The 8,200-nt window shown below is 48.2% G+C and overlaps 1 protein-coding gene across 1 annotated transcript in view; it reads right to left on the bottom strand.

Annotated features, from left to right (window-relative positions):
* The window catches only part of LOC104835917 (serine/arginine-rich splicing factor 5-like), a 17,087-nt gene extending 16,824 nt beyond the window's left edge, over positions 1-263 (bottom strand). Inside the window, exon 1 of the mRNA XM_010574175.1 lies at positions 119-263. The gene's annotated coding sequence lies outside the window, so the exon portion shown is untranslated. The remainder of the gene's footprint in view (positions 1-118) is intronic.
* Positions 264-8,200: the final 7,937 nt, after the last annotated feature.

Raw genomic sequence — 8,200 nt, 5'->3', positions numbered from 1 at the left:
CCGGTCCGCCCCGCCCCGCAGCGGGGCCCGGCTGCCAGATCCCCGCTCGCAGCCCAACGCCCGACCCTCCGCCGGCCCTCCCGCCACCGAGCGAGCCGAGGAGGCGGCAGCCACTCACCGTCGCCGAGCGCTGAGTCCCGCGGGCCGTGAGGAAGCCGCTCTCGCCGGCGGCGGCGGCAATGGCTGCCTTGTTCCTACGAGAGACCGACACCGCCGCGCGCCCCCAACGGATGCTGCGCAACCGCCAACGCCCGACTCCAACTCCCAGCGTGCCCCGCGGCGGCCCGGCCGCGCCCCGCGCCGGCGGCGGCCGCCTGGCACCCTGGGAGCTGTAGGCGCTCGTTGGGACGGGCGCCGCGGGGGAGTTCGGCGGGGGCGGGCCGCGGCCCTGTCAGGGCGAGCCGCCTAGGCCGGCGCCGTTGGGTCCGGGAGAGGCCGAGCGGGGGGGCTCCCGCCACGACCAGGCCCGGGCTGCGGGGCAGGAAGGCGCTGGGAGCCCGCCCTCGCCCTTGGAGCTCCCCGGAATAAATCGCGCTCCCTTCCCGAGGGAGCGGTGCTGGGCCTGTGCGACCCTGCCAACCTGCTGCCGTCCCCCGGCCGTTCTGCTTCAGGCTTTTGACCCGAGACATGGCCAAAAAAAAAAAGAACGAAAGATGGGCAGTCCGCAGCGGAGGGGCCGAGGCATGCGTGCAAAGAGTTCACCTTCAACGTGTTACACGACGCGTAACGGCTCGGCAGCTACACGAAAGTTGGCTGCGGCCAGCCCCTAACTACCACCTTCTTCTCCCCCTCAGCACGCAGAATTACGCTGCTTTGGATAAAACCCCGATACTGTTACTGTCGCTGACACCAGGGGGAAGCCTTGGGTGGGGAAAAGCGGCTGGTGAAGATGACAGGCTTGTACGGAGGTGCTAGGCAGAAGCAGTGTTTCCACGCGTGTACATGCAGCATGCTGCTTTTCTGGTTTATCAGTGGCTGAGATGTACTCATTTTATGGAATTCTTACAGTGTAATTCGTGACAGTTGACAGTGTGATGATCAAGACAAAAATTGTTACCCGTTTCTGCAGTATAGCATAGCTTGTTGAATCTTCACCGTCCTCAGCTTAAATGTGGCTTAAAATATAGGTACAGTTTGTTTTTCCTGTTTTTTCCCCTCGTCTGATAGCATCATGCCTGGATTTCCTGATTTGACTTGGAGCAAATAGCAAAGTTACATTTATGACATCACATGCTAGATTCAGGCATCGTTCAAATCTCTTGCCCTCTAATTATTCTTTAGGACAGAGATAACCGCTACATTCAACATCCATAATAAACAGAACCGTTTAGGTTGGAAGGGACCCCTTGAAATCACCTGGTCCAGCCCCGCAAGGTTGCCCAGGACCATGTCCACTCAGGTTTTCAGTATCTCCACAGATGGAGGGTCCGCAACCTCTCTGGACAACCCGATCCAGTGTTTGACCACCCTTACAGTAAAAAAGCATTTTCTTGTGTTCAGATGAAATTTCATGGTTTTTAATTGTCAGTGGATGCTACTGAGGAGAGTCTGGCTCCCTCCTCTTCATTCCCTCCCATCAGGTATTTAGACACATTCAGCCTTCTCCAGGCTGAACAGTCCCAGCTCTCTCAGCCTCTCCTTACATGAGAGATGCTCCAGTCCTGCAGTCATCTTTGTGGCCCTGTGCTGGACTCGTTCCACTAAGTACACATCTCTTTTGTACTGCGGAGCCCAGCAGAGGACACAACGCTCCAGGTGTGGCCTCAGCAGTGCTGAGTAGAGGGAAAGGATCACCTCCCTTGACCTTCCAGCAACGCTCTGCCTAATGCAGCCCAGGATGCTGTTGGCTTTTGCCGCGAGGCAACTGATGTGAACTCTTTTTGGTAAGAAAATGGAGTAATGCGACAGCTTAACAAAGCTAACTGGTTAAAAAAGAAAAAGTGGGTAGCTGTAGCTGGGGCAAGTATGTCTCACAACTTTGAATACAACGTTCAGTTGTAAGGCTAGTTTACTTCTTTGTTTGATAAGACTGTCTAGGACACTCAAAATGGCAGCCCTGTGACTCTTTCTATGCAAACTCTGTGTAGGTAGCAGAGCTGGACTATTACAGGAGTAGCACCAGAGCCTCTGTGTGCCTGTGTGCTTGAATTGCTGCGTAAGAAGCTCAGAAGCAGAAAAAAGCTCCTTAGGTGGCAGTCTTGGAATGGTATGGGAGTAATAGGGATTTGAGTTACTGGCAATAATGAAGATAAGTCATGCCGGAAGCCCACTTAAAGCTTTTTCGGTTTTATCCTGCATCTCTGCAGTCTCTGGGGTCATGTCAGTGGGGAATGTGGCTGTGCGTCTGGAACGCAGCTCTGGCTGCTCTGTTGGTGCCTGAGCCAGGCTGGAGTCCCGCTTTCCCTTTCTTGGTTGTGGACACTCTGCATGGGTGGTAAAAGGCATGAAATACATCATTAGAAGAATCTGCAGCATTGCCTCTAGTGTGTGGGTAGCATCTCTGGAAGCTATCATGTGCAAAATCAACTTTTGTAATAAAGCTCTGTTTTAGTTTCCTCGTTATTTTGGTTGCATGAAAAGATTGGTCTCTCAGAACACCGACACCATCTGAAAGCCCACTGGGAACTATTAGCGTCCTGACTGCACACCTACAAATGTAAACAAATACTCAGCTGGAATCAGGGTACTTAAAAAACACAATCTGTTTATTGCTGGGGTAAATGAACTGCTTTCTTGCTTCCCTGAAGAAGACATTTTGTTTTCTCTGTGGCAGAAAGCAGGATGCTGTGGTTCAGTACCACAGATTAGAGATTATGCCCTATTCAAGTAAGAAGTAGCAAGAGAGAAATGGTTTGTTAAAGTGATGGTGGTGATGCTTGAGTGTGCTTAATAATAAAGAAGGTATAAAATGCTTTCTCAACTCTGCAGTTTAAAGTAGTGCTTGGTTTTAGGCAAATTGTACAACGAAAGCCACAGGATTCACACAAAAAGCCACGACAGCAATTAAGGAACTGGGGGGAATGGTCTGGGAAAAGGTTTGAAATATTTGCAGGGTGACTGCAGCACTTAGACAGGAAAGCAACAGAGCTGGGCTCAGTTCTCCGCTCCGCCACGGACCTCCCCGAGGACCACAGGAAAATCGCTTCTGGCTGGAGACAGTAACCACTCAGTTGCCTTCGCTGCAGCACCTAACAGGTGCCAGCCACCCAGAAAGAATCCAAGACTTACTTAGAGCTAGGTCTTGCACAGGACACAGAGGAAGGTAGACATCTGGGGACCAAAAATGCCCACGTGCTAGCGAGCGAGTGAGGAGCTGCTAGGAAGAAGTGGTGAGGGATGTAGGTCTTAACGTCCTGCCCCTGCTCAGTACAAATGTACCTGCCTGCAGCTGGGAAACCAGAGCCTTGCTCCGCTCGGGATCCACAGCTCAGAGTTGTCTTTAAGTGCCAACATCTGTTTCTAGCGAGGACTAACTAGGACTTGTTTTTCTCTTCAGCTGCCGAAAGACACGTTGAGACCAACAGCTACATTTCGTAAAGTGGCCTATTGTTTAAAATAGCCATCACTCTGGAGGCTTGAGTCCACTGACTTCCTCAGGCTGAAGATCCAGGCTCCCACCCACCACAGAGTGCCCTAACCATGGTGTGAGCCTGTGGTGGTGGAGGAGGGAGGCTCCTTGCATTCAAGCTGTGTCACTGTGGAGCAGAAAACTGAGGGAGAGCAAGTTTGAGGGCAGAGCTAGTGGTTGCGCTGCTGGAAGAGGCAGCCTAGGGCCTGTTTCCCACCCTGAGGCTTTGTTCTGTATTTTATCCTTTGACTGTTTAACAGAAAATACCTAAAAAATGCCTCTGTCAGGGACTGAAATGCAGCATTCCTTCTGCAAACTGATTGCCTAAACCACGAGGATATGGGTTCATGCTTTCTCTCCTATTGCTTGGGTGCTTATCTTTATTTCAGAGAGGTAGATGGAGTGAGGTTGGGGGGATGCTCCCTGGCCCAGTCTATTAGTTTTCCCACTGGTTGGGGTGTAGTGCTGGGAGGTGGGGATCTCCTGAGGAAGGATGAAGCGTTGAACTTGTATTACTCTCCTTCTGTGGAGATATTTTAGACAGTTAGGCTCTTATGGAGCAAATGGGTGGCAAATCCACCCAGAGGCTTTGCAAAGAAAGCAGCCAGTCTTGCTGGTTTGTACTGCTCTTTGTACACACAGTGAGGTTTGCAGTCCCTGGTGACGTGGGGTGTTTGCGAGGGGAATGCTCAGGCATTCTGATGATGGGGACTGTCACAGGGCACCAGGTGTCCAGTTGTTTCAATGGCCTGTTCCAGGTCTGCCCCGAAGCAGAAACATAGGCATGCAGAGAAGGCTTAGGTGCAATAGGGAAAAGCCTAGTCAGCAATACCTCCAGATTTGGGCAGCAGCTGAACAGAGAGTGTTTGGATTGCATTTGTAAATATAGGCTTTGCATTTCTACCTTCTAGTGACATCTAGCCCTTTTTTCCCATATGCCTTCTTCATTTGCACAGTGGGAATAACACTAGGTGCTTGCCACAGCAGTAGTGAGAGATTATGCTTTTCCAAACAGTATGAGGATCGGGGTCACTTAAGTATTATGATAGCTAGAGGTTCTTCTTGGTATTTTGCTCAAATGCTTGCTAGGTCACCAGGATGTGAACTACTGACTAACAGTAAGAAGGTGTAAACAAACCTGCTGAGAAGAGATAAGGCAGTGGTGAGGTGTAGTGCAGTTTCTACCAACATATTTTCATGCATCTATGTCCCAGAAATCAAAGCAGAGAACAAAAATGGGAAACTATTTCCTGAGTGTTGTGTGGTGTTCAAAGACAGAGGAGGAATCCATTTTAATATATTGGTGAGATAAATAGTCTACACTGGCTGTAAGTCCTCAGAATATAGAGAAGATTAATTTTCTTCTTGCATTTTTGGTGGGTTTAAATTGCTGAGATGTACATCTACCTAAAATAGCCTTATAGAGCATCCTTCCCTGTACAAGATCTAATCATCCAACTTTATCCTTCGCAATGGGTGAGTTCTCTACCGACTGCACCACTGAACACATTTTCTTGGTGCGTGCTGGGGAATGTTCTGATTACCTGTTTGTCTCAGGATATGCCCTAGACTTTGTTAATCTAGGTTTATTATGCTAAGACTTTTCCAGCAGCTTAGAGCTAATGCAATGGATTTTAAGGGTTTACACAGTAGCAATTCTTTCAGTAGCCAGAGTCACCTCGGCAGTTTGATTAATTCAACAAGATTAAGCTTTCTGAGTGCTTGGCTACCAGAGGGGTGGAACAAAAAATCTGTCCTACCCCAGCATCTGTAGTGCAAGTAATGTCATACAAATAATCTTCTTGTTATGGTCCGAAAATCATACCTGCATTCTTGTTTCCTAACAAAGTCATTTTAGTTTGAGCCGTTCCTTTTCCCAGCCATTACAAACACACCTCTGTCCGTTACTTCCCTGATAAAACCAGTCTGATTCAGCTGGATGGATCCTCTGTGGATGTATGAATACTTCTTTGAAACCAAGTTCATTCAAGGTTGCAGACCAGTTTCCTTTCATTGTCTCCTGAGACTCCTGGCTCTGCTCCTGCACTCCAAATCCAGATGCTGGCAGCGCTAAAGAAATGCAACAGTCACAGGATAGATTTGAGAGGCTTTTGAAAATGTGGTTGACGTTCTGGCAGGCAAGACAGACTCATGTTGTCTGAGCACTGATGTGTTTTTTGCCCCTGTACTGTCAGACAGTCATGCTGGGGCAGGTACTGAGATCTCAGCAGCCAAAGACGTCAACAGCCATGAAAGGAAAATGGTTAATTTCTTGGGAAAGCATTATTTCAATTTCCGTGCCTGAAAATAGTGAGTATGGCAGACTGACGAAAACAGTTTACCCCTGAATGGGAGATGTGAGCTTGAAGAGGATTGTCCACTTCTTCTGTTCTTGGCAGGGGAAGGGGCAGTCACTGAGCTGCAAACAGCTGTTTCCAGAGACGCATTTCATCAAGGCTGATGTCAGGACTTGGCTAAAGAACAGCACGTTAGCTGCAAAACCGTGAGCCTCACACAAAAAGCTGTTTTCAAGTTTCAGCTAACTACTAACTGCCAGAGACTGTTAGGCCGCACAATTGCAAGATACGTCTTGTGCTGCATGAGGAAGGTGAATGTGTTGCAGCACCCTGGTGCTCCTCCTCGGATGGGGTGGGAATGGGGAGGCTTTATCTACAGCCTAGAGGGAAAGACCCAGTCACGTCACCGCTAGGACAGTTTATCAAAGACCATGCCACCTAAGCAGAAGAAATACCAGCACCTGTGCCTAAAATTTTAGGCACACCTATTGCCAATATTCTGAACTCGTATTCAACTACTCAGAAGCACAGGCGAGGCCTTTCTGGTGCTGTTAACACCTCAACTTCTCCAAAGGATGCAGTGCTGTGGTGCCAACGGAACAGCGTTAGCAAGGCTGGAGCCCACACAGTGCCACCAATTTGTGGTGTAAGCAGGGATCAGCCACCTGTTTTCTGTCTCATAAAACCAGGAATACTTACACCCAGCTGGGGTTTTGTGTGAAACCTGGTCACAGAATGCAACACTGCTACAGGTCAGTAAAAGGTTTTTGTAAAGACTTCTGGAATCTCCAAGCATGGACTTGCAGTGTGCTGTCATCAGGATCATTCAAAATAACTTGGCTCCATTCTCAGTGGTAGCAGACCTGGGTCCAATGATGGCCCAAGGTGCACCTATGCTCTTTTTCGAGCCCTATTTCAAAATAACATGGGTCTTTTATCCGGACAGTGGTCATTTAATACCCCAACAGATATTCTCCCCACGCCCTGGTATTACTGTTTAAATTTAAAAAAAAGAAGAAAAAAAGCATGCATTAAAAAAAAAAAAAGAAAAAAATGTATCATTACATCTTCTGGGAGTAGGTACAACCCACAGAGAACCTCAATTTGTTTGACAGTGCAAATGTCCTTTTCCAGGTGCAGCAAACCAAGGACAGGGCAGCTACTGTGCAAGAGGAAAGAGGAGGGTTATCAAAGGAAGGGCAATGAGTACTCTGAGGCAAACTTCAATATAGATTATCTGCTCATGCCTGTAGTCATCCTCTCTGCTGGTTTAGTTTTCAAACAGGTAACATGTACATTAAAATGTGGCAATGGAATTGGCACTCCATATCTTTGAATAGGACAGTCCCACTTGTAGCAACGTAGTAGTGATGTAGCTGAAAATGGGCCTATAGAGGAGCTTGCAAGTGGATTAAATACTGATGTGGCTGCAAGACCTACATTACTGACAATTCACATCAACCCCCCCAGGCTTCTCCATATCACAGGTTACAACACAGGAAACAGCTCCAGCTCAGCTCCAGCACTCAATAACAATGCAATTATAGCTAAGTTACGTGAACTGTCTCTGCTTCAACCTTTGAAGACAAATTGTGGTGAGTACAGTCTGGCCTTGTCTATGAATGAAGCTAAATGGCGCTCACTTGCATGCCCTCACATTATCCAGCCTACAGGAGAATGCAGATCTTGGTGTCTCCTGGAAGAAACGTGGTAGGAGACATTAGCGTCCCCTCTCCCAAATACAGTATGCAGATACTGTCAGGTTGGGATACATCACAACACACTGCTGTGATTTTTATTGTGTCCTACTCAAGGTCAGGAATAAACCAGAAAGGTGTGCTGAGCCCCAACCCAGCAGGTACAATGCTTTCCTCAGGACTTAGTTCTGCTCTGGAGAACAGAAGGCAATGCTACCCAGAGCTGCAGGAGCTCCTTGTGAATCTGTGCATGAATTCTCCACTCCTGCAGTCATTACTTCAAAATAAAAACTGCCTTCAGGACTAGAAACAGCAGTATGTGGTTATACCTAAAAACCACTCATTTGAAACATGTCATGAAGCAGTAGTAATGCAGTGTTTTGCTCCTAACTCCACATTTCCTAAAAAAGTTGTGGGAAGGCAGGAAATGCACCTGCCATATGAGATGGCCGGGAAGGGATTAGCTGCTTCCCTTTCCTGATTTTCAGGCATGCACGTGTGTGTGTGTATACCTTATGACTTATTAAAGGTCCCGAAGGAATTGTTCTGAAGGCTGGTTTCTTTCGAATGACCAGTGCAAAGATCATCTTGAGGGCTCTGCAAGAATTTATAATGTCAGAAGATGTGATATCAAGAGC

Source organism: Haliaeetus leucocephalus, unplaced genomic scaffold (assembly GCF_000737465.1).
Source record: "Haliaeetus leucocephalus isolate CR32 unplaced genomic scaffold, Haliaeetus_leucocephalus-4.0 Scaffold417, whole genome shotgun sequence".
Lineage (NCBI taxonomy): Eukaryota > Metazoa > Chordata > Aves > Accipitriformes > Accipitridae > Haliaeetus > Haliaeetus leucocephalus.
The sequence above is the reverse complement of the archived record's forward strand: the minus strand, read 5'-3'. Positions and strand labels throughout refer to the sequence as shown.